General features: G+C 44.6%; 2 non-coding genes and 27 pseudogenes across 2 annotated transcripts; all 29 read right to left on the minus strand.

Annotated features, from left to right (window-relative positions):
• Window positions 1–117: 117 nt before the first annotated feature.
• On the minus strand, window positions 118–236 carry LOC148256364 (5S ribosomal RNA; annotated as a pseudogene).
• Window positions 237–441: 205 nt separating this feature from the next.
• LOC148256365 (5S ribosomal RNA) lies at window positions 442–560 on the minus strand (annotated as a pseudogene).
• A 1,179-nt stretch (window positions 561–1,739) lies between these two features.
• On the minus strand, window positions 1,740–1,858 carry LOC148256366 (5S ribosomal RNA; annotated as a pseudogene).
• A 667-nt stretch (window positions 1,859–2,525) lies between these two features.
• On the minus strand, window positions 2,526–2,643 carry LOC148256367 (5S ribosomal RNA; annotated as a pseudogene).
• Window positions 2,644–6,546: 3,903 nt separating this feature from the next.
• On the minus strand, window positions 6,547–6,665 carry LOC148256368 (5S ribosomal RNA; annotated as a pseudogene).
• Window positions 6,666–6,871: 206 nt separating this feature from the next.
• LOC148256369 (5S ribosomal RNA) lies at window positions 6,872–6,990 on the minus strand (annotated as a pseudogene).
• A 203-nt stretch (window positions 6,991–7,193) lies between these two features.
• Window positions 7,194–7,312, minus strand: LOC148256370 (5S ribosomal RNA; annotated as a pseudogene).
• A 160-nt stretch (window positions 7,313–7,472) lies between these two features.
• LOC148256371 (5S ribosomal RNA) lies at window positions 7,473–7,591 on the minus strand (annotated as a pseudogene).
• Window positions 7,592–9,410: 1,819 nt separating this feature from the next.
• LOC148256372 (5S ribosomal RNA) lies at window positions 9,411–9,528 on the minus strand (annotated as a pseudogene).
• Window positions 9,529–10,320: 792 nt separating this feature from the next.
• LOC148256373 (5S ribosomal RNA) lies at window positions 10,321–10,439 on the minus strand (annotated as a pseudogene).
• A 344-nt stretch (window positions 10,440–10,783) lies between these two features.
• Window positions 10,784–10,902, minus strand: LOC148256374 (5S ribosomal RNA). Its single transcript, XR_015820006.1, has one exon. It is a non-coding gene; the product is annotated as a 5S ribosomal RNA (ribosomal RNA).
• An 813-nt stretch (window positions 10,903–11,715) lies between these two features.
• LOC148256375 (5S ribosomal RNA) lies at window positions 11,716–11,833 on the minus strand (annotated as a pseudogene).
• Window positions 11,834–12,627: 794 nt separating this feature from the next.
• LOC148256376 (5S ribosomal RNA) lies at window positions 12,628–12,745 on the minus strand (annotated as a pseudogene).
• Window positions 12,746–13,678: 933 nt separating this feature from the next.
• Window positions 13,679–13,797, minus strand: LOC148256377 (5S ribosomal RNA; annotated as a pseudogene).
• Window positions 13,798–14,003: 206 nt separating this feature from the next.
• On the minus strand, window positions 14,004–14,122 carry LOC148256378 (5S ribosomal RNA; annotated as a pseudogene).
• Window positions 14,123–14,328: 206 nt separating this feature from the next.
• Window positions 14,329–14,447, minus strand: LOC148256379 (5S ribosomal RNA; annotated as a pseudogene).
• A 203-nt stretch (window positions 14,448–14,650) lies between these two features.
• On the minus strand, window positions 14,651–14,769 carry LOC148256380 (5S ribosomal RNA; annotated as a pseudogene).
• Window positions 14,770–14,975: 206 nt separating this feature from the next.
• Window positions 14,976–15,094, minus strand: LOC148256381 (5S ribosomal RNA; annotated as a pseudogene).
• An 855-nt stretch (window positions 15,095–15,949) lies between these two features.
• On the minus strand, window positions 15,950–16,068 carry LOC148256382 (5S ribosomal RNA; annotated as a pseudogene).
• Window positions 16,069–16,274: 206 nt separating this feature from the next.
• On the minus strand, window positions 16,275–16,393 carry LOC148256383 (5S ribosomal RNA; annotated as a pseudogene).
• A 522-nt stretch (window positions 16,394–16,915) lies between these two features.
• Window positions 16,916–17,034, minus strand: LOC148256384 (5S ribosomal RNA; annotated as a pseudogene).
• Window positions 17,035–17,566: 532 nt separating this feature from the next.
• On the minus strand, window positions 17,567–17,685 carry LOC148256385 (5S ribosomal RNA; annotated as a pseudogene).
• A 3,129-nt stretch (window positions 17,686–20,814) lies between these two features.
• Window positions 20,815–20,933, minus strand: LOC148256386 (5S ribosomal RNA; annotated as a pseudogene).
• Window positions 20,934–21,138: 205 nt separating this feature from the next.
• On the minus strand, window positions 21,139–21,257 carry LOC148256387 (5S ribosomal RNA; annotated as a pseudogene).
• A 206-nt stretch (window positions 21,258–21,463) lies between these two features.
• LOC148256388 (5S ribosomal RNA) lies at window positions 21,464–21,582 on the minus strand (annotated as a pseudogene).
• Window positions 21,583–21,788: 206 nt separating this feature from the next.
• LOC148256389 (5S ribosomal RNA) lies at window positions 21,789–21,907 on the minus strand (annotated as a pseudogene).
• A 206-nt stretch (window positions 21,908–22,113) lies between these two features.
• Window positions 22,114–22,232, minus strand: LOC148256390 (5S ribosomal RNA). Its single transcript, XR_015821180.1, has one exon. It is a non-coding gene; the product is annotated as a 5S ribosomal RNA (ribosomal RNA).
• Window positions 22,233–23,148: 916 nt separating this feature from the next.
• On the minus strand, window positions 23,149–23,266 carry LOC148256391 (5S ribosomal RNA; annotated as a pseudogene).
• A 1,186-nt stretch (window positions 23,267–24,452) lies between these two features.
• Window positions 24,453–24,571, minus strand: LOC148256392 (5S ribosomal RNA; annotated as a pseudogene).
• Window positions 24,572–24,587: the final 16 nt, after the last annotated feature.

Genomic DNA, 24,587 nt, shown 5'->3' on the forward strand with positions numbered 1-24,587 from the left:
CTCTTTTTCATTATAATATCAAGTAAAATACCTTAGTGCCGTGACTCACATTTGAGAATAAACACACGGACCATAATTCCAGTCGCGCGTAACGTCGAATGACCCATCTGAAAAAAATAGGAGCAACACAAGGACTTCGCAGGAGATCACCCATCCTAGTAATACTCTCGACCAAGCACACTTAAATGCGAAATTCTGATGAGATCCGGTGCATTTGTGCTGGTATGATCGCATCTGTGTCATTTCGTGCTGCAAATACATATACTCCTTCTCCTTCCCACCCCCTCCCATCATTTGTTTCCTTGTGCGTACACAGTGCACCTCTCCTTCTTGTTCCAATATCAAGTAAAATCCCTCAGCGCTGTGACTCACATTTGCGAATAAACCAGCGGACTATAGTTCCTGTCGCACATAACGTCGAACAACCCATCTGCGAAAAAATGGGTGCAACACGATGACTTCTCAAGAGGTCACCCATCCTAGTATTAGTCTCGCCCAAACACACTTAACTGCGGTGTTCTGATGGGATCCGGTGCATTAGTACTGGTATGGTAGCACTTCTTCCATTTTGCACTACAAATACATACACTCATTCTCTTCCCTCCCCCCTTCCGTCATTTGTTTTCTTGTGCGTGCACACTTTACCTCTTATTCTAGTTCTAATATCAAGTAAAATGCATCAACGCCGTGACTCACATTTGCGAATAAACAAGGGAACCATATTTTCTGTCGCGCGTAACGTCGAACGACCCATCTGCAAAAAAATTATTGCAAGACGAGGACTTCCTTAGAGGTTACCCATATTATTACTACACTCGCCCAAGCACATTTAACTGTAGAGTTCTGATAGGATACGGTGAATTAGTGATGGTATAATGGCACCTATTTTTTTTCGCTCTTAAAATACATACACTTCTTCTCCTTCCCACCCCCCTCCCATCATTTGTTTCCTTGTGCGTGCACACTGCACCTCTCCTTATCGTTTTAATATCAAGTAAAATGTCGCAGTGCCGTGACTCACACTTGCGAATAAACCACCAGACTATATTTCCAGTCGCACGTCACGTCGAACGACCAATCTGCAAAAAAATTGGTGCAACAAGAGTACTTCCTAGGAGGTCACCCATCCTAGTACTACTGTCGCCCAAACACACTTAACTACGTAGTTCTGATGGGACTGGTGCATTAGTACTGATATGATCACACATTTTCATTTCGCACTGCAAATACATACACTCCTTTTTCTTTCCTCCCCCCCTCCCATCATTTGTTTCCTTGTGCGTGCACACTGCATCTCTTTTTCACGTTATAATATCAAGTAAAATGTCCTGGCACCGTTACTCACATTTACGAATAAACCAGCAGACCATAGTTCCAGTCACGCATAACGTCGAACGACCCATCTGCAAAAAAATGGTTGCAACACGAGGACTTCCCAGGAGGTCACCACTCCTAGTACTACACTCGTCCAAGCACATTTAATTGCAGAGTTCTGATGGGATCCGGTGAATTAGTGATGGTATAATGGCACCTATTTCATTCCGCGCTGCAAATACATATACTCATTCTCCTTCCCTCCCCCCTCCCATCATTTGTTTCTTTGTGCGTACATACTGCACCTCTCATTCTCGTTCTAATATCAAGTAAAATGCCTCGACACCGTGACTCACATTTGCGAATAAACTGGTGGACCATAGTTCCAGTTGCTCCTAACATCGAGCGATCCATCTGTAAAACAATGGTTGCAACACGAGTACTTCCTAGGAGGTCACCCATCCTAGTACTAGTTTCGCCCAAGCATACTTAATTGCAGAGTTCTGATGGGATCCGGTGCTTTAGTGCTGGTATGATCGCACCTGTTTCATTCTGCGCTGTAAATACATACACTCCTTCTCCTTCTCTCCCCCCTCCCATCATTTGTTTCCTTGTGCGTACACACTGCACCTCTCTTTCTCGTTCTAATATCAAGTAAAATGCCCCGGTGTCGTGACTCACGTTTGTGAATGAACTGTCAGATCGTCGCTCTTGTCTCGCATAACATTTAATGCCCCATCTACAAAAAGAAGGGTGCAACAAGAGTACTTCCTAAGAGGTCACCATCCTAGTACTACTCTCACCCAAGCATGCTTGACTGCAGAGTTCTGACGGGATTCGTTGAACTAGTGCTGGCATGATCCCTTCTAATTTGCGTCGCAAAGACATATACCACTTCTCCTTCCCTCGCCCTTCCCGTCATTTGTTTAACTGTGCGCGTAAGTCACCTCTGCTTCTAGTTCTAATATCGAGCGAAATGCCCTGGCACCTCGACTCATGCCTATATGAACGGATCGCCCACCGCACCTCATTTTTCGTTGTTCTACTATTTAAGATGCTCGTAATGACACTTTCATCACGTGATGGGCTTTAGTTGAATGCACGAAAAGTATTAAGCAAAATACCACGGCACCGTGACTCACGTTTGCAAATGAACAGGCGGACCGTCGCTCCAGTCCCGCGTAACATTTAACGCACAGTCTGTAAAAAAAAAGGTGCAACACGAGTGCTTCCCAAGAGGTCACCCATAGTAGAACTACTCTCGCCCAAGCACGCTTAACTGCAGAGTTCTGATGGATCCCATGAACTAGTGCTGGTATAATCGCACCCCTTCTAATTTACGCCGCAAAGACATATATCCCTTTTCCTTCCCTCTCCTTACCCGTCATTTGTTTCTCTGTGCGTGCAACACACCCCTTCTTCTAGTTCTAATATCGAGCGAAATGCTCTGGCGCCTCGACTCATGTCTATATGAACGGAACACCCACCGTACCTCCTTTTTTGTTGTTCTATTATGTAAGATGCTCGAAATAATAATCTTATCACATGGTGGGCTATAATTGAATGCACGAATAATATTAAGCAAAATACTCTGGCGCGTGACTCACGTTTGCAAATTAACCAGCGACATTCGCTCTAGTCCCTCGTAACATTTAGCGCCCCATCTGCAAAAAGAAGGGTGCAACATGAGAACTTCCTAGGAGATCACCCATCCTAGTACTACTCTCGTCCAAGCACGATTAACTACAAAATTTGATTGGATCCGATGTATTAATGCTGGTATGATCGCACCCCTTCCATTCTGTGCTGCAAATACATATACCACTTCTCCTTCCCTCTCCCCTCTCATCATTTATTTTGTTGTGCGGATACACCGCACCTCTGTTTCTAGTTCTAATATCTAGCGAAATGCAAGGCATCTCGACTCATGCCTAGATGAACAGACTGCCTGCCACAACTCTATTTTCATTGTTCTACTATGTAAGATAATCGTAATGACATTCTTATCTCGTGATGGACTATAAATGAATGTATAAAAAATATTAAGCAAAAATGTCCCAATGCCGCGACTCACACTGGTGGACTGTCACTCCGGTCACGCGTAACATTTAATGCCCCGTCCATAAAAAGACGGGTGGAACACAAGGACTTCAGAGGAGGTCACCCATCCTAATACTGATTTAACCAGAGCACGCTTAACTGCAAAGTTTGACAGGATCCGATGCATTAGTGTTGGTATGATCGCACCCCTTCCATTTTGTGCTGCAAATACATATACCCCTTCTCCTTCCCTCCCCCCTCCCGTCATTTGTTTCGCTGTGCATGCACACTACACTTGTGTTTCTAGTTCTAATATCAAGCGAAATGTCCGGGCACCTCGACTCATGCCTAGATAAACAGACCGCCTGTCGTACCTCATTTTTCATTTTTCTACTATGTAAGATGCTCGTAATGACACTCTTATCATGTTGTGGACTATAAATGAATGTACAAAAAAATATTAAGCAAAATATTCTGGCGCCACGACTCATGCTGGCAGACTATGTCTCCAATTACGCATAATGTTTAACACCCGATCCGTAAAAAAATGGGCGCAACACGAGGACTTCCCAAAAGATCACCCATCCTAGTATTACTCTCGCCAAAGCACACTCAACTACGGAGTTCGATGGGATCCAATGCATTAGTGCTAGTATGATTGTGCCTCTTCTATTTTGTGCTACAAATACATATATCTCTTCTCCCTCCCCCCCCCCCCCCATTATTTGTTTCGCTATGCGCGAACATTGGACTTCTTCTTATAGTTCTAATATAGAGCAAAATGCTCCGGTGCCTCCACTCACGCCAAGATGTACGGACTACCCCTTGCACCTTATTTTTTGTTATTCTACTATGTAAGATGCTCGTAATGACACTCTTATCACATGACGAACTATAAATGAATGCACAAAAAATATTAAGAAAAATGTCTTGGCATTGGGACTCACTCCGAGGGACAATGGCTTTGATCGCGCATATTGTTAACGTCCCGTCAGCAAAAAAATGAGTAGAACATTAGAACTTTCCAGGAGGTCACCCATCCTAGTACTACTTCCGCCCAAACACACTTAACTACGAAATTTGACGAGATCCAGTGCATTAGTGCAGGTATGATCGAACCCCTTCAATTCTACAATGCAAGTACATATACCCATTCTCCTTCCCTCACCCCTCCCGTCATTTGTTTTGTTGTTTGCACACACCACACCTCTGTTTCTAGTTCTAATATCAAATAAAATACCCCGGCACCTCGACTCATGCCCAGATGAATGGCTCCCACTGTACCTCATTTTTCATTGTTATACTATGTAAGATACTTGTAATGACACTCTCATCATGTGGTGGACTATAAATGAATGCACGAAAAATATTAAGCAAAATTTCCAGGCCCCGCGACTCACACCGGAAGACTGTGGCTTCGATCGCACTTAACGTTTAACACCCCATCTACAAAAAGACGGGTTCAACACGAGGACTTTTCACCCATCCTAGAACAAATCTTGCCCAAGCACGCTTGAATACAGAGTTCTGATTGTATCCTATGCATTAATGTTTATATGATCGCAACTGTCCCATTCCCCACTGCAAATACATATAGCCCTTCTCCTTCCTTCCCCCCTCCCATCATTTATTTCGCTATGCGGGCATACCACTTCTCTGCTTTTAGTTGTAATATAGAACGAAATGCCATGTCGCTTCGACTCACGCCCAGAAGAACGAAGGCACCTTGCGCCTCTTTTTTCATTGTTCTACTATGTAAGACTCTCGTAATGAGACTCTTATCACGTGGTGGACTACAAATAAGTGCACGTAAAATATTAAGCAAAATGTTTCAACATTGCTACTCATGCCGGCGGCTCCGATCGCGTGTAACGTTTGATGCCCTGTTTGCAAAAAGACAGGAGAACTTATCAGGAGGTCACCCATCCTAGTATTACTCTCGTCCAAGCACGCTTAACTACGGAGTTTGATGGGATCCGGTGTATTAATGCTAGTATGATTGCACCCCTTCTATTCTGCACTACAAATACATATACCCCTTCTCCTTTCCTCCCCCCACCTATCATTTTTTTCATTGTGCGCGCACACCGCACCTCTATTTATAATTCTAATATCAAGCGAAATGTCCCGACACCTCGACTCACGCCAGAAGAAAGGACCGCCTGCCATATCTCATTTTTCTGCATTCAACTATGTAAGATGCTCGTAATGACACTCTTATCACGTGGTAGACTATAAATGGATGCATGAAAAAATAGTAAGCAAAATTTTCGGGCGACCTGACTCACACCAGCGGATTATGGCTCTGATCACATGTATCGTTTTACGCCCCATTTGTAAATAGACAATGCAACACGAGGACTTCTCAGGAGGTTACAGATCCTAGTACTACTCTCGCCCAAGCATGCTTAACTGCATAGTTCGATGGGATCCGGTGCATTAGTGCTGGTATGATGACACCCCTTCCATTCCGCATTGCAAATACATATACTCCTTCTCATTTCCTCCCCTTTCCCGTTATTTTTTTTGCTGTGCACGCACACTGCATCTCTGTTTCTAATTTTAATATCAAGCAAAATGCCCCAGCGCCTCAACTTATGCCCAGATTAAAGGACCACCCGCCACACCTTTTTTTTCGTTATTCTACTATGTAAGATGCTCGTAATGATTCTCTTATCATGTGGTGGACTATAAATGAGTGCACAAAAAAAGGTAAGCAAAATGTCCTCGCGTGGCGACTCACGCCGGCAAATGAACCAGCAGACTATGGCTCCAATCGCGCGTAACGTTTGATCCCCTGTTCGCAAAAAGACGGGTACAACACAAGCACTTCCCAGGGGGTCACTCATCCTAGTACTACTCTCACTCAAACACGCTTAACTGTAGATTACGATGGGATACGATGCATTAGTGCTAGTATGATCCCACCCGTCCTATTCCTCACTTCAAATATATATACCCTTTCTCTTTCCCTCCCCCTTCCCATCATTTGTTTCGCTCTGTGTGGACACCACACCTCTACTTCTAGTTGTAATATCAAACTAAATGCTCTGTTGCCTCGACTCACGCCCAGATGAACAGATCGCCCGCCATACCTCTGTTTTGCTTGTTTTATTATATACAATGCTCGTAATGACACTCTTATCACGTAGTGGACTATAAGTGGATGCACGAAAAATATTAAGAAAATGGCGGGTGCAACACAAGGACTTCCCAGGAGGTTACCCATCCTAGTACTACTCTCGCCCAAGCACAACTAACTGCAGAGTTCTAATGGGATTCGATGCATCAGTGCTAGTATGATCGCATCTGTTTCATTACGCGCTGCAAATACAAACACTCCTTCACCTTCCCTCCCACCTCCCGTCATTTGTTTCCTTGTGCGTGCACACTGATCCTCTCCTTCTCCTTCTAAAATCAAGTAAAATGTCCCGACGCTGTGACTCACATTTACGAATAAACCAGCAGACCATAGTTCCAGTTGCGCGTAACGTAAAGCGACCCATCTGTAAAACATTGAGTGCAACACGAGTACTTCCTAGGAGGTCACCCATCCTTGTACTACACTCGCCCAAGCACACTTAAATATGGAGTTCAGATAGGATTCGTTGCATTAGTGCTGGTATGATCGCACCTGTTTCATTCCGCGCTGCAAAAACATACACTCCTTCTCCTTCCCTCCCCCCTCCCGTCATTTGTTTCCTTGTGCGTGCACACTACACCTCTCCTCTTTCTAATATCAAGTAAAATACCCCGGCGCCGTGACTCATATTTACAAATAAACCAGCAGACCATAGTTATAGTCACGCGTAACATCGAACGACCCATCTGCAGAAAAATGGATGCAACATGAATACTTCCCAGGAAATCACCCATCCTAGTACTACTCTCACCCCAGCACACTTAACTACGGAGTTCTGATGGGATCCAGTGCATTAGTGCTGGTATGATCGCACCTCTTTCATTCTGCGCTGCAAATATATACACTCCTTTTCATTCCTTCCCCCCTCCCCTCATTTGTTTCCTTATGCGTGCACACTTCATCTCTCATTTGTGAATAAATCAGTGGATCATAGTTCCAGTCGCACGTAACGTCGAACGACTAATTTTCAAAAAAATGGGTGCAACACGAGTACTTCCTAGGAGGTAACCCATCCTAGTACTACTCTCACCCAAGCACACTTAACTGCAGAGTTCTGATGGGATCTGGTTCATTAGTGCTGGTATGATCGCACCTCTTTCATTCCGCGCTGCAAATACATACACTCCTTCTCCTTCCCTCCCCCCTCCCGTCATTTGTTTCCTTGTGCGTGCACACTGCACCTCTCTTTCTCGTTCTAATATCAAGTAAAATGCTCCGGCGCCGTGACTCACATTTGCGAATAAACCAGCAGACCATAGCTCTAGGCGCGCATATCGTTGAACACTCCATCTGAAAAAAATAGGTGCAACACGAGGATTTCCCAAGAGGTCACCACTCCTAGTACTACACTCGCCCAAGCACATTCAACTGCAGAGTTCTGATGGGATCCGGTGAATTAGTGATGGTCAATTTCAGAATCTCCCTATCGAATGGCCTATTCTCCCTAGTCGAAATAGGTGGGTCAATTCATTCCCTTATAACCGTACTTTAGAGTTTCCTACCTCATACAGCTCAACAGTCAATTCTTTTGGTGTCCCTTTTTTTAACCTACATATATAATTAAATGAGATTTCTCATAGATATCCTATTTTTTCTCAAGTTAACCAAAATAGATTTATTACATGAGTTTCAAACTTGAATTTTTGATTAAATTAATATAATAATAAGTTTTAGCTTGTCTTTTCTCCCACCTTCAAAAAATAAATACATAAATAAATAAAGCATAGGTATTTCGACTATTTTTAGAATTTTCTTAAAGGTGACTATCTCGATTTCGTTTTCATATAAAAATTTATATATAATCTTTAAAAAAGACTTTTCTTTATAAAAAGACCTACTGTCTTTAGGATTTGATGCTACACTGCTGTTCAATACCTTAAGGGATCGACTCTATTACATAAGTTGATTCCATCTTTTTCATTATGCGCTGCAAATACATACACTCCTTCTCCTTCCCTCCTACCTTTCGTTATTTGTTTCCTTGTGCATGCACACTGCACCTCTCATTGTCGTTCTAATATCAAGTAAAATACTACGGCACCATGACTCACATTTGTGAATAAATCAGTGGACCATAGTTCTAGTTGCGCGTAAGGTCGAACGACCCGTGTGCAAAAAGATGGATGCAACACGAGAACTTCTCAAGAGGTCACCCATCCTAGTACTACTCTCGCCCAAGCACACTTAACTATGTAGTTCTGATGGGATACGAAGAATTAGTGACAGTATAATGGTACCTGTCTCATTCTGCCCTGCAAATACATACACTCCTTCTTCTTCCCTCCCCCATCCTGTCATTTGTTTCCTTGTGCGTGCACACTACGCCTCTCCTTCTCGTTCTAATATCAAGTAAAATGCCTCGGCTCCGTGACTAATATTTGCGAATAAACCAACTGACAATAGTTCCAGCCGCATGTAACGTCAACGCCCCGTCTGAAAAAATTAAGTGCAACACAAGGACTTCCCAGGAGGTCACCACTTCTAGTACTACACTCGACCAAGCACATTTAACTGCGGAGTTGTGATGGGATCCGGTGAATTAGTGATCGTATAATGGCACCTGTTTCATTCTGTGCTCCGAATACATACACTCGTTCTCCTTCCCTCCCCCCTCCCGTCATTTATTTCCTTGTGCGTGCACACTGCACCTCTCTTTTTTGTTCTAATTTCAAGTAAAATGCCCCGCCCCAGCGCCGTGACTCACATTTGCGATTAAACCAGCAGACCATACTTTCAGTCGCGCGTAACGTCGAATGACCCATCTCGACTAATCCCCATTGAACGGATCGACTTTAATTGAATGCTGGAAAAATATTAAGAAAAATGCTCCGATGCCGTGACTCACGTTTGCAAATAAACCGGCGGACTATCGCTTCGGTCTGGTTGAATGTTTAACACCCCGTTTGCAAAAAGAAGGGTGCAATACGAGAACTTCCAGGAGATCACCCATCTTAGTACTACTATCGCCCAAGCACGCTTAACTACGGAGTTCAGATGGGATCCAGTGAACTAGTGCTGGTATGATCGCACCCATTCTAGTTTGCGCCTTAAGTACATATACCCCTTCTTCTTCCCTCTCCCCTCCCGTCATTTGTTTCGCTGTTCGCACACCTCACCTCTGCATCTAATTCTAATATCAAGTGAAATACCCCGGTGTGCACCTCCACTCATTCTCATATGAACGGATAGCGCCACACCTCATTTTTTGTTCTTCTACTATGTAATATGCTCGCAGACACTCTAATCACGTGATGGGCTTTAATTGAATGTGCGAAAAATATTAAAATAAATGCCCCGGTGCCGTTACTCACATTTGCGAATGAACTGGTGGACCATCGCTCCGGTCCTGCATAACGTTTAACGCCCAGTCTGAAAAAAGAAGGATGCAACACGAGAGCCGAGAGCTTCCCAGGAGGTAACTCATCCTAGTACTACTCTCGCCCAAGCACGCATAACTGTAGAGTTCTGATGGGATCCGATAAACTAGTGCTGGTATGATCGCACCCTTTCTTGTTTGCGCTGCAAATACATATGCCCCTTCTCCTTCCCTCTCCCCTCCCGTCATTTGATTCGCTGTGTGCGCACCTCACCTCTTCTTCTAGTTCTAATATTAAGCGAAATGCCCCGGCGCCTTGACTCATGCCCATATGAACGGATCGCCCACTGTACCTCATTTTTTGTTGTTATATTATGTAAGGTGCTCGCAATGACACTCTTATCACGTGATTGGTTTTAATAGAATGTACAAAAAATATTAAGTAAAATACTCCGGTCGACCGTTGCTCCAGTCCCACGTAACATTTAACACTCCATCTGTAGAAAGAAGGGTGCAACACGAGCACTTCCCAAAAGGTCACGCATCCAAGTACTACTCTCACCCAAGAACGCTTGACTGCGGAGTTCTGATGGGATCCGGTGAACTAATGCTGGTATGATTGCAATCGTTTTAGTTTGCGCCGCAAATACATATACGGCTTCCCCTTCCCTCTCCCATCCCATCATTTATTTCGCTGTGGGCGTAACTCACCTCTGCTTCTAGTTGTAATATCGAGCGAAATGTCTCGGTGCCTTGACTCATGTCTATATGAAACACCCACCGCACCTCCTTTTTTATTGTTCTACTATGTAAGATGCTCGCAATGACACTCTCAACACGTGATGGGCTTTAATTGAATGTACGAAAAATATTAAGCAAAATGTCCCGGCGCTGTGACTCACGTTTGTGAATGAACCGTCGGACCGTCATTCTGGTCCCGCGTAACATTTAATGCCCCGTCTACAAAAAGAAGGGTGCAACACGAGTACTTCCCAAGAGGTCACCCATCCTACTACTACTCTCGCCCAAGCACGCTTGACTACGGAGTTCTGATGGGATCCGGTGAACTAGTGCTGGTATGATTGCACCCCTTCAAATTTGCGCCGTAAAGACAATATACCACTTCTCCTTCCCTCTCCCGCCCCGTCATTTGTTTCACTGTGCGCGCAACTCACCTCTACTCTAGTTCTAATATCGAGCGAAATTCCCTGGCACTTTGACTAATGCCTATATGAACAGATTGCCCACCGCACCTCATTTTTCGTTGTTCTACTACTTAAGATGCTCGCAATGATACTCTCATCACGTGATGGGCTTTAATTGAATGCACGAAAAGTATTAAGCAAAATGCCCTTGCACCATGACTAATGTTTGTGAATGAACAGGAAGACCGTCGCTCAAGTCCCGCGTAACATTTAACGCCCCATCTGCAAAAAAAAGGGTGCAACACGAGTGCTTCCCAAGAGGTCACCCATTATAGAACTACTCTTGCCCAAGCACGCTTAACTGCAGAGTTCTGATGGATCCCATGAACTAGTGTTGTTATGATCGCATCCCTTCTAATTTGTGCCGCAAAGACATATATCCCTTCTCCTTCCCTCTCCCTTCCCGTCATTTATTTCGCAGTGCGCGAAGCACACCTCTTTTTCTAGTTGTAATATCGAGCAAAATGCCCCAGCGTCTCGACTCATGTCTGTATGAACGGAACACCCGCCATACCTCCTTTTTTGTTGTTCTACTATGTAAGATGCTCGTAATAATAATCTCATCACGTGGTGGGCTATAATTGAATGCACGAATAATATTAAGCAAAATGCTCCGGCGTCGTGACTCACGTTTGCGAATTAACCGGCGACTGTCGCTCTAGTCCCACATAACATTTAACGCCCAATCTGCAAAAAGAAGGGTGCAACATGAGAACTTCCTAGGAGATCACCCATCCTAGTACTACTCTCTCACAAGCACGATTAACTACGAAGTTCGATGGGATCCGATGCATTAGTGCTTATATGATCACACCCCTTCCATTCCGTGCTGCAAATACATATACCACTTCTCCTTCCCTCTCCCCTCTAATCACTTATTTTGTTGTGCGCGCACACCGCACCTCTGCTTCTAGTTCTAATATTAAGCGAAATGCCAAAGCATCTAGACTCATGCCCAGATGAACAGACTGCCCGCCACAACTCTATTTTCATTGTTCTACTATGTAAGATAATCATAATGACATTCTTATCTCGTGATGGACTATAAATGAATGCATGAAAAATATTAAGCAAAATGTCCCAATGCCGCGACTCACACTGGCAGACTGTCGTTCCGGTCACTCGTAATATTTAATGCTCCGTCCATAAAAAGACGGGTGGAACACGAGGACTTCGCAGGAGGTCACCCATCCTAATACTGCTTTCACCAGAGCACGTTTAACTACAGAGTTCAACAGGATCTGACGCATTAGTGTTGGTATGATCGCACCCCTTCCATTTCTTGCTACAAATACGTATACCCCTTCTCCTTCCCTCCCCCCTCCCGTCATTTGTTTTGTTGTGCATGCACACAACACCTCTGTTTCTAGTTTTAATATCAAGTGAAATGTTTGGGCACCTCGACTCACGCCTAGGTAAACAAAGCACCTATTGTACCTCATTTTTCATTGTTCTACTATGTAAGATGCTCGTAATGACACTCTTATCATGTGGTGGACTATAAGTGAATGCACGAAAAATATTAAACAAAATATTCTGGCACCACGACTCATGCCGGTGGACTATGGCTCCTATTGCGCAGAACATTTAACACCCCATTCGTAAAAAGACGGGCGCAATACGAGGATTTCTCAAAAGATCACCCATCCTAGTACTATTCTCGCCAAAACACGCTCAACTACGGAGTTTGATGGGATCCGGTGCGTTAGTGCTAGTATGATCGCACCTCTTCTATTTCACCTCACCTCTACTTATAGTTCTAATATAGAGCAAAATGCTCCAGGGCCTCGACTCATGCCCAGATTAACGGACTACCCCCTGCACCTCATTTTTCTTTATTCTACTATGTAAGATGCTCGTAATGACACTTTTATCATGTGGCGAACTATAAATGAATGCACGAAAAATATTAAGGAAAATGTCTTGGCGTTGCGACTCACTCTGAGGGACAATGGCTTTGATTGGACATAATGTTTAACGTCCCGTTAGCAAAAAAATGAGTGGAACATTAGAACTTTCTAGGAGGTCACCCATCCTAGTACTACTACCGCCCAAACACACTTAACTATGAAATTTAATGGGATCTAGTGCATTAGTGCAGGTATGATCACACCCCTTTAATTCCACGCTGTAAGTATATATACTCACACCGGCAGACTGTGGCTCCGATCGCACTTAACGTTTAACACCCCATCTACAAAAAGATGGGTTCAACACGAGGACTTTCTAGGAGGTCACCCATCCTAGAACTAATCTCGCCCAAGCAAGCTTGACTACAGAGTTCTGATGGGATCCTGTGCATTAGTGTTTGTATGATCGCAACTGTTCCATTCCCCACTGCAAATACATATAGCCCATCTCCTTCCCTCCCCCCTCCCATCATTTATTTCACTGTGCGGGCATACCACATCTCTGCTTCTACTTCTAATATAGAGCGAAATGCCATGTCGCTTCAACTCACGCCCAGAAGAATGGAGGCCCGCTGCGTCTCTTTTTTCGTTGTTCTACTGTGTAAGACTCTCGTAATGAGACTCTTATCACGTGGTGGACTACAAATAAGTGCACGTAAAATATTAAGCAAAATGTTTCAACGTCGCTGCTTATGCCGGCGGACTGTGGCTCCGATCGCCTGTAACATTTGACACCCCATCTGTAAAAAGACAAGTGCAACAAGAAAACTTCCCAGGAGGTCACCCATCCTAGTACTAATCTCGCCCAAGCACGCTTAAATGCGTAGTTCTGATGTGATCCGATGTGTTAGTGCTGGTATGATCGAACCTGTTTCATTCCACGCTGCAAATACATACACTCCATCTCCTTCACTCCCCCCTCCCATCATTTGTTTCCTTATGCGTGCACACTACACCACTCATTCTCGCTCTAATATCAAGTAAAATGCCCCAGTGCCGTGACTCACATTTGCGAATAAACCAGCGGACCATAGTTCTAGTCGCGCGTAATGTCGAACGATCCATCTGCAAAAAAATGGGTGCAACACGAGTACTTCCCAGGAGGTCACCCATCCTAGTACTACTCTCGCCCAAGCACACATAGCTACAAAGTTCTGATGGGATCTAGTGCATTAGTGGTCGTTTGATCGCACTTGTTTAATTTCGCACTACAAATACACACACTCTTTCTCCTTCTTTCCTCCCTTCTATCATTGTTTTCCTTGTGTGTGCACACTGCACTTCTTCTTCTCGTTCTAATATCAAATAAAACGCCCCGACGCCGTGACTCATATTTACGAATAAACCAGCGAACCATAGTTCCAGTCGCGCGTAACGTCGAATGACCCATCTGTAAAAAAATAGGTGCAACACAAGAACTTCCCAAGAGGTCACCCATTCTAGTACTACTATTGCTCAATCACACTTAACTGCGGAGTTCTGATGGGATCTGGTGCATTAGTGCTGGTATGATCGCACCTGTTTCATTCTACACTATAAACAAATACACTCCTTCTCCTTTCCTCCCCCCCTGTCATTTGTTTTCTTGTGCGTGCACACTGCACCTCTCATTCTCGTTCTAATATCAAGTAAAATACCTCGGCGCTGTGACTAACATTTGCGAATAAATTAGCAGACCATAATTCTAGTTGCGCGTAACGTTGAACGACCCATCTGCAAAAAATGGGCGCAACACGAGAACTTCCGAGGAGATCACCCATCCTAGTACTACTCTCGCCCAAGCACACTTAACTGCAGAGTTCTGATGGGATCCGGTGCATTAGTGCTAGTATGATCGCACCAGTTTCATTCTGCGCTACAAATATATACATTCCATCTCCTTCCCTCCCCCCTCCCGTCATTTGTTTCTTTGTGCGTGCACACTGCACCTCTCATTCTTGTTCTAATATCAAGTAAAATGCCTCTGCACCGTAACTCACATTTGCGAATAAACCAACTTACCATAGTTCTATTCGTGCGTAACGTCGAACGACCCATCTGCAAAAAAATAGGTGCAACACGAGGACTTCCCAGGAGGTCACCCATTCTAGTACAACTCTCACCCAAGCACACTTAACTGCGGACTTCTGATGGGATCTGGTGCATTAGTGCTGGTATGATCACACTTGTTTCATTATGCGCTGCAAATACATACACTCCTTCTCCTTCTCGCCCCCCTGCCGTCATTTGTTTCCTTGTGCGTGCACACTACACCTCTCATTCTCCTTCTAATATCAAGTAAAATACCTTGGCACCTTAACTCACATTTGCGAATAAACCAGCGGAACCTAATTCAAGTTGCGCGTAACGTCGAACACCCCATCTGAAAAAAATAGGTGCAACATGAGGACTTCCCACGAGGTCACCGCTCCTTGCACTATACTCGCCCAAGCAAATTTAAGTGCAAAGTTCTTATGGGATCCGGTGAATTGGTGATGGTATAATGGCACCTGTTTCATTCCGCGCTGCAAATACATACACTCCTTCTCCTTCCCTTCCCCCTCCCGTCATTTGTTTCCTTGTGCGTGCACACTGCACCTATCTTTCTCATTCTAATATCAAGTAAAATGCCTCATCGCTAGGACTCACATTTGCGAATAAACCAGCGGATAATAGTTCAAGTCACGTGTAACATCGAACGATCCATCTGCAAAAAAATTGGTTTAACACGAGTACTTCTCAAGAGGTCACCCATCCTACTACTACTCTCGCCCAAGCACAAATAACTGCGGAGTGCTGATGGGATCTAGTGCATTAGTGCTGGTATGATAGCACCTATTTTATTCCATGCTGCAAATACATACACACCTTCTCCTTCCCTCCACCCCCCCGTCATTTGTTTCCTTGTGCGTGCACACTTTACCTCTCCTTCTCGTTCTAATATCAAGTAAAATGTCTTGGTGCCGTGACTCACATTCGCGAATAAACCAACGGACCATGGTTAAAGTCACACGTAATGTCAAACAGCCCATCTGTAAAAAAATGAGTGCAACACGAGGACTTCCCAGGAGGCCACCACTTCTAGTACTACCCTCGTCCAAGCACATTTAACTGCAGAGTTCTGATGGGATCCGGTGAAATAGTGATGGTATAATTGCACCTGTTTCTTTCCGCACTATAAATACATACACTCCTTCTCCTTCCCTCCCCCTTCTCGTCATTTGTTTCCTTGTGCGTGCACACTACACCTCTATTTTTCGTTCTAGTATCAAGTAAAATACCCCGGCGTCATGACTCACATTCGCGAATAAACTAGCGGACCATAGTTCTAGTCGCGCGTAACATCGAATGACCCATCTGTAAAAAAATGGTTGCAACACGAAGACTTCCCAAGAGTTCACACATCCTAGTACTACTCTCACCCAAGCATACTTAACTGTGGAGTTCTAATGGGATCCGATGCATTAGCGCTGCTATGATTGCAAATATTTCATACAGCGCCGCAAATACAAACACTCCTCCTTCCCTCCCCCCTCTTATCATTTGTTTCCTTGTGCGTGCACACTGCACCTCTCCTTCTCCTTCTAATATCAAGTAAAATGTCCAGTGACTCACATTTGCAAATAAACCAGCAGACCATAGTTCCAGTCGCGTGTAACGTCGAGCGACCCATCTGCAAAAAAATGGGTGCAATACGAGTACTTCCGAGGAGGTCATCAATCTTAGTACTACTCTCGCCCAAGCACATTTAACTTCGGAGTTCTGATAGGATCCGGTAAATTAGTGATGTTATAATTGCACCTGTTTCATTCTGTGCTGTAAATACATACACTTCTTCTCCTTCCCTTCCCCCTCCCGTCATTTGTTTCCTTGTGCGTGCCCACTGCACTTTGTTTCTCGTTCTAATATCAAGTAAAATGCTCCGGCGCCGTGAATCACATTTACGAATAAATTAGTGGACCATAGTTCCAGTCGTGCGTAATGTTGAACAACCCATCTACAAAAAAAAAAGTTACAACACGAGGACTTCCCAGGAGGTCACCACTTCTAGTACTACTCTCACCCAAGCATACTTAACTACGGAGTTCTGATGGGATCCGGTGAATTAGTGCTAGTATGATCGCACATCTTTCATTCCGCACTGCAAATACATACACTCCTTCTCCTTCCCTCCCTCCTCCCGTCATTTTTTTTATTGTGGGTGCACACTGCACCTCTCATTCTCGTTCTAATATTAAGTAAAATTCTCCAGCACCGTGACTCACATTTGCGAATAAACCAGCGGACAATAGTTCTAGTCGCGCGTAATGTCGAACGACACATCTGCAAAAAAATTTGTGCAATACGAGGACTTCCTAGGAGGTCACCACTCCTAGTACTACACTCCCCCAAGCACATTTAACTATGGAATTTTGATGGGATATGGTGCATTAGTGATAGTATAATGGCACCTGTTTCATTCCGCGCTACAAATACATACAATCCTTCTCCTTCCCTCCCCCCTCCCGTCATTTGTTTCCTTGTGCGTGCACACTGTACCTCTCCTTCTCGTTCTAATATCAAGTAAAATGCCCTAGCACCGTGACTCACATTTGCGAATAAACCAATGGACAATAGTTCTAATCGCGCGTAACGTCGAACGATCCATTTAAAAAAAAAATAGGTCCAACACGAGGACTTCCCAGGAGGTCACCCATCCTAGTACTACTCTCGCCCAAGCACACTTAACTGCGAAGTTCTGATGGGATCCAGTGCATTAATGCTGGTATGATCGCACCTGTTTGCTTCCGCGCTGCAAATACATACACTCCTTCTCATTTCCTCCCCCCTCCCGTCATTTGTTTCCTTGTGTGTGCACACTACACCTCTCCTTCTCGTTCTAATATCAAGTAAAATGCCCCGGCGCCGTGACTCACATTTGGGAATAAACTAGTGGACAATAGTTTTAGTCGCGCGTAACGTCGAACGATCTATTTAAAAAAAATGGGTGCAAAACAAGGACTTCCTAGGAGGTCAGTCGTCCTAGTACTACTCTCTCCCAAGCACACTTAAGTGCGAACTTTTGATGGGATCTGGTGCATTAGTGCTGGTATGCTCGCACCTGTTTGCTTCCGCGCTGTAAATGCATACACTCCCTCTCCTTTCCTCCCCCGTCCCGTAATTTGTTTCCTTGTGCGTGCACACTGCACCTCTCCTTCTCTTTCTAATATCAAGTAAACTGCCCCAGCGCTGTGACTCACATTTGTGAATAAACTAGCGGACAATAGTTATAGTCGCGCATAACATCAAACGACCCATCTACAAAATAATTTGTGCAACACTAAGACTTCCCAGGAGGTCACCCATCTTAATACTACTCTCACCCAAGCAAAGTTAACTGTGGAGTTCTGATGGGATCCGGTGCATTAGTGCTGGTATGATAGAACCTTTATGCTTCCGCGTTGTAAGTACATACACTCCTTCTCCTTCCCTCCTCCCCTCCCATCATTTCTTTTCTTGTGCGTGCACACTGCACCTCTCATTCTCGTTCTAATATCAAGTAAAATTCTCCAGCGCCGTGACTCACATTTACGAATAAACCAACGGACCATAGCTCCAGTCGCACGTAATATCAAACGACCCATCTGTAAAAAAATGAGTGCAACACAAGGACTTCCCAAGAGGCCTCCACTTCTAGTACTACACTCGTCCAAGCACTTTTAACTACAGAGTTCTGATGGGATCCGGTGAAATAGTGATAGTATAATTGCACCTGTTTCTTTCCGCGCTATAAATACAAGCACTCCTTCTCCTTCCCTCACCCCTCCCGTTATTTGTTTCCTTGTGCATGCACACTACACCTCTGTTTCTCGTTCTAATATCAAGTAAAATACCCCGGCATCGTGACTCACATTCGTGAATAAACCAGCAAAGCATAGTTCTAGTCGCGCGTAACGTCGAATGACTTATCTGTAAAAAAATGGTTGCAACACGAGGACTTCCCAGGAGTTCAACCATCCTAGTACTACCCTCGCCCAAACATACTTAACTGCGAAGTTTTGATTAGATCCGATGCATTAGTGTTGCTATGATTGCAAATATTTCATACTGCGCCACAAATACATACACTCCTTCTCCTTCCCTCCCTCCTCCTGTCATTTGTTTCGTTGTACGTGTACACTGCACCTCTCCTTCTCCTTCTAATATCAAGTAAAATGCCCCAGTGCTGTGACTCATATTTGCGAATAAACTAGCGGACCATAGTTCCAGTCGCGCGTAACGTCGAACAACCCATCTGAAAAAAAATGGGTGAAATACGAGTACTTCCGAGGAGGTTATCAATCTTAGTACTACTCTCGCCTAAGCACATTTAACTGCGGAGTTCTTATAGGATTCGGTGAATTAGTGATGGTATAATGGCACCTGTTTCATTCCGCGCTGTAAATACATACACTGCTTCTCCATCCCTCCCCCCTCCCGTCATTTATTTCCTTGTGCGTGCCCACTGCACCTCTGTTTCTCCTTCTAATATCAAGTAAAATGCTCCGGCGCCGTGAATCACATTTGCGAATAAAGTAGCGGACCATAGTTCTTGTCGCGTGTAATGTTGAACAACCCATCTACAAAAAAAAGTTACAACACGAGGACATCCTAGGAGGTCACCACTTCTAGTACTACTCTCGCTCAATCATACTTAACTACGAAGTTCTGATGGGATTTGGCGAATTAGTGCTGGTATAATCGCACATCTTTCATTCCGCGCTGCAAATACATACACTCCTTCTCCTTCCCTCCCCCCTCCCGTCATTTCTTTTCTTGTGCATGCACACTGCACCTCTCCTTCTCGTTCTAATATTAAGTAAAATTCCCCGGTGTCGTGACTCACATTTGCGAATAAACCAGTGGACAATAGTTCTAGTCGCGCGTAATGTCGAACGATCCATTTAAAAAAAATGGGTACAACACGAGGACTTCCTAGGAGGTCAGCCGTCCTAGTACTACTCACTCTCAAGAACACTTAAGTGCGAACTTCTGATGGGATCCGGTGCATTAGTGCTGGTATGCTCGCACCTGTTTGCTTCCGCGCTACAAATATATACACTCCTTCTCCTTTCCTCCCTCGTCCCGTCATTTGTTTCCTTGTGCGAGCACACTGCACCTCTCCTTCTCCTTCTAATATCAAGTAAACTGCCACGGCGCCTTGACTCACATTTACAAATAAACTAGCGGACAATAGTTCTAGTCGCACGTAACGTCAAAAGACCCATCTGTAAAAAAATTTGTGCAACACTAGGACTTCCCAGGAGGTCACCCATCTTAGTATTACTCTAACCCAAGCAAAGTTAACTGTGGAGTTCTGATGGGATCCGGTGCATTAGTGCTGGTATGATAGAACCTTTTTGCTTCCGCACTGCAAATACAGACACTCCTTCTCCTTCCCTCCCCCCTCCCATCATTTCTTTTCTTGTGCATGCACACTGCACCTCTCCTTCTTGTTCTAATATCAAGTAAAATTTCCTGGCGCGGTGACTCACATTTGTGAATAAACCAACAGACAATAATTCTAGTCGCGCGTAACATCGAACGACCCATCTGAAAAAAAATTGGTGCAACACGAGGACTTCCCAGGAGGTCACCACTCCTAGTACTACATGCACCCAAGCACATTTAACTACGGAGTTCTGATGGGATCCGGTGAATTAGTGATGGTATAACAACATCTATTTCATTCCGCGCTGCAAATATATACACTGCTTCTCCTTCCCTCTCCCCTCCCGTCATTTATTTCCTTGTGCGTACACACTGCACCTCTTCTTCTCGTTCTAATATCAAATAAAAAGCCCCGGCACCGTGACTCACATTTACGAATAAACCAACGGACAATAGTTCTAGTCGTGCCTAATGTCGAACGATCCATATGAAAAAAAATGGGTGCAAAAAGAGGACTTCCCAGGAGGTCACCCGTCCTAGTACTACTCTCACCCAAACACACATAACTGCGAAGTTCTGATGGGATCCAGTGCGTTAGTGCTGGTATGATCGCACTTGTTTGCTTCCGCGCTGCAAATTCATACACTCCTTCTCCTTCCCTCCCCCCTCCCGTCATTTATTCCTTATGCGTGCACACTGCACCTCTCATTCTCATTCTAATATCAAGTAAAATGCCCCGACGCCGTGAGTCACATTTGTGAATAAACCAGCGGACAATAGTTCTAGTTGCGCGTAATGTCGAATGATCCATTTGAAAAACAATGGGTGCAACACGAGGACTTCCTAGGAGATCACCTGTCCTAGTACTATTCTCGCCCAAGCACACTTAACTGCGAAGTTCTTATGGGATCTGGTGCATTACTGCTGGTATGATCGCACCTGTTTACTTCCGTGCTGCTAATACATACACTCCTTCTCCTTCCCTCCCCCCTCCTGTTATTTGTTTCCTTGTGTGTGCACACTGCACCTCTCCTTCTCGTTCTAATATCAAGTAAAATGCCTTGGCACCGTGACTCACATTTATGAATAAACCAGCGGATAATAGTTCTAGCCGCGTGTAACGTCGAACAATCCATTTGAAAAAAAATGGGTGCAACACGAGGACTTCCCAGGAGGTCGCCCATCCTAGTACTACTCTCGCCCAAGCACACTTCACTGTGAAGTTCTGATGGGATCCGGTGCATTAGTGCTGGTACTATCGCACTTTTTTGCTTCCGTGCTGCAAACACATACACTCCTTCTCCTTCCCTCTCCCCTCCAGTCATTGATTTCCTTGTGCGTGCACATTACACATCTCTTTCTTGTTCTAATATCAATTAAAATGCCACGGTGCCGTGACTAACATATGCATATAAACCAGCGGACCATAGTTCCAGTTACGCGTAACGTTGAATGACCCATCTGCAAAAAAATGCGTTCAACACGAGGACTTCCCAAGTGGTCATCCATCCTAGTACTACTCTCGCCCAAGCACACTTAACTGCGAAGTTCTGATGGAATCCGGTACAATAGTGCTGGTATGATAGAACCTTTTTGTTTTCGCACTGCAAATACATACACTTCTTCTCCTTCCCTCCCCCCTCCCGTCATTTGTTTCCTTATATGTGCACACTATACCTCTCCTTCTCGTTCTAATATCAAGTAAAATGCCCTAGCGTCGTGACTCACATTTGCGAATAAACCAGTGGACAATAGTTCTAGTCGCGCGTAACGTCGAACGATCCATTTAAAAAAAAATAGGTGCAACACGAGGACTTCCCAGGAGGTCACCCGTCTTAGTACTACTCTCGCCCAAGCACACTTAACTGCGAAGTTCTGATGGGATCCGGTGCATTAGTGCTGGTATGATCGCACCTGTTTGCTTCCACGCTGCAAATACATATACTCCTTCTCCTTTCCTCCCCCCTCCCGTCATTTGTTTCCTTGTGTGTGCACACTGCACCTCTCCTTCTCGTTCTAATATCAATTAAAATGCCTCGGTGCCGTGACTAACATTTGCATATAAACCAGCAGACCATAGTTCGAGTCGCGCGTAACATTTAACGCCCCGTCTATAAAAAGATGGGTGGAACATGGGGACTTCGCAAGAGGTCACCCATCCTAATACTGCTTTCACCAGAGCACGCTTAACTATGGAGTTCGACAAGATTCGGTGCATTAGTGTTTGTATGTCGCACTCCTTCCATTTCGTGCCGCAAATATGTATAAATGAATGCACGAAAAATATTAAGCAAAATTTTCAGGCCCGATGACTCACACCGGAACACTGTGACTCCAATCGCACTTAACGTTTAGCACCCCCCATCTACAAAAATACGGGTTCAACACGAGGACTTTCTAGGGGGTCACCCATCCTAGAACTAATCTCGCCCAAGCACACTTGATTACAGAGTTCTGATGGGATCCTGTGCATTAGTGTTTATATGATCGCAACTGTCCCATTCCCCACTGCAAATACATATAGCCCTTCTCCTTCCCTCCTCCATCCCATCATTTATTTCGCTGTGCGGGCATACCGCATCTCTGCTTTTAGTTCTAATATAGAGCGAAATGCCATGTCGCTTCGACTCACGCCCAGAAGAACGGAGGCCCCTAGGGCCTCTTTCTTCATTATTCTACTGTGTAAGACTCTCGTAATGAGACTCTTATGACGTAGTGGACTACAAATAAGTGCACGTAAAATATTAAGCAAAATATTTCAATGTCGCTACTCATGCCGGCGGATTGTGGCTCCGATCGCGCGTAACATTTGACGTTCCGTCTGCAAAAAGATAGGTGCAACAAGAGAACTTCCCAGGAGGTCACCCATCCTAGTACTACTCTCGCCCAAGCACGCTTAACTAGGGAGTTCGATGGGATCCGGTGTATTAATGCTATTATGATTGCACCCCTTCCATTCTGCGCTGCAAATACATATACCCCTTCTCCTTCCCTCCCCCACCCGTCAATTTTTTTCGCTGTGTGCGCACGCCGCATCTCTATTTATAGTTCTAATATTAAGTGAAATGCCGCGACACCTCGACTCACGCCTTAAGAAAGGACCTCCTGCCGTACCTCATTTTTCTTTATTCTACTATGTAAGATACTCGTAATAACACTCTTATCACGTGGTAGACTATAAATGAATGCACGAAAAAATAGTAAGCAAAATTTTCTGGCGACGCGACTCACGCCAGCAGATTGTGACTCCGATCACATGTATTGTTTTATGCCCCGTTTACAAAAAGATAGTGCAACATGTGGACTTCTCAGGAGGTTACCGATCCTAGTACTACTCTCACCCAAGCATGCTTAACTGCATAGTTTGATCGGATTCGATGCATTAGTACTGGTATGATCGCACTCCTTCCATTCTGCATTGCAAATACATGTACCCCTTCTCCTTTCCTCCCCTCTCCCGTTATTTTTTCCACTGTGCGCGCACACTGCATCTCTGTTTCTAATTCTAATATCAAGCAAAATGCCCCAATGCCTCGACTTATGCCCAGATTAAAAGACCACCCGCCACACCTTTTTTTTTCATTATTCTACTATGTAAGATGCTCGTAATGACTCCTTTATCACGTGGTGGACTATAAATGAATGCACACAAAAAAGTAAGCAAAATGCCCCGGCGCGGCGACTCACTCCGGCAAATGAACCAGCAGACTATGGCTTCGGTCGCGCGTAACGTTTGATGCCCTGTCCGCAAAAAGACGGGTGCAACACAAGCACTTCCCAGGATGTCACTCATCCTAGTACTACTCTCGCCCAAACACGCTTAACTGCAGAATATGATGGGATATGACGCACTAGTGCTAGTATGATCCCACCTGTCCTATTCCTCACTTCAAATACATATACCCCTTCTCTTTCCCTCCCCCCTCCCATCATTTGTTTCGCTCTGTGTGGACACCGCACCTCTACTTCTACTTGTAATATCAATCAAAAAGCCCCGTTGCCTCGACTCATGCCCAGATGAATGGACCGCCCGCCGTACATCTGTTTTGCTTGTTCTATTATTCACGATACTTGTAATGACACTCTTATCACATCGTGGACTATAAATGGATGCACAAAAAATATTAAGAAAAAGATGGATGCAACATGAGGACTTCCAAGGAGGTCATTCATCCTAGTACTACTCTCGCCCAAGCACACTTAACTGCGAAGTTCTGATGGAATCCAGTGCATTAGTGCTGGTATGATCGCACTTGTTTGCTTCCGCGCTG

The sequence above is a fragment of the Carica papaya genome, chromosome 5 (assembly GCF_054855325.1).
Source record: "Carica papaya isolate Zhongbai chromosome 5, ASM5485532v1, whole genome shotgun sequence".
Taxonomy (NCBI): domain Eukaryota; kingdom Viridiplantae; phylum Streptophyta; class Magnoliopsida; order Brassicales; family Caricaceae; genus Carica; species Carica papaya.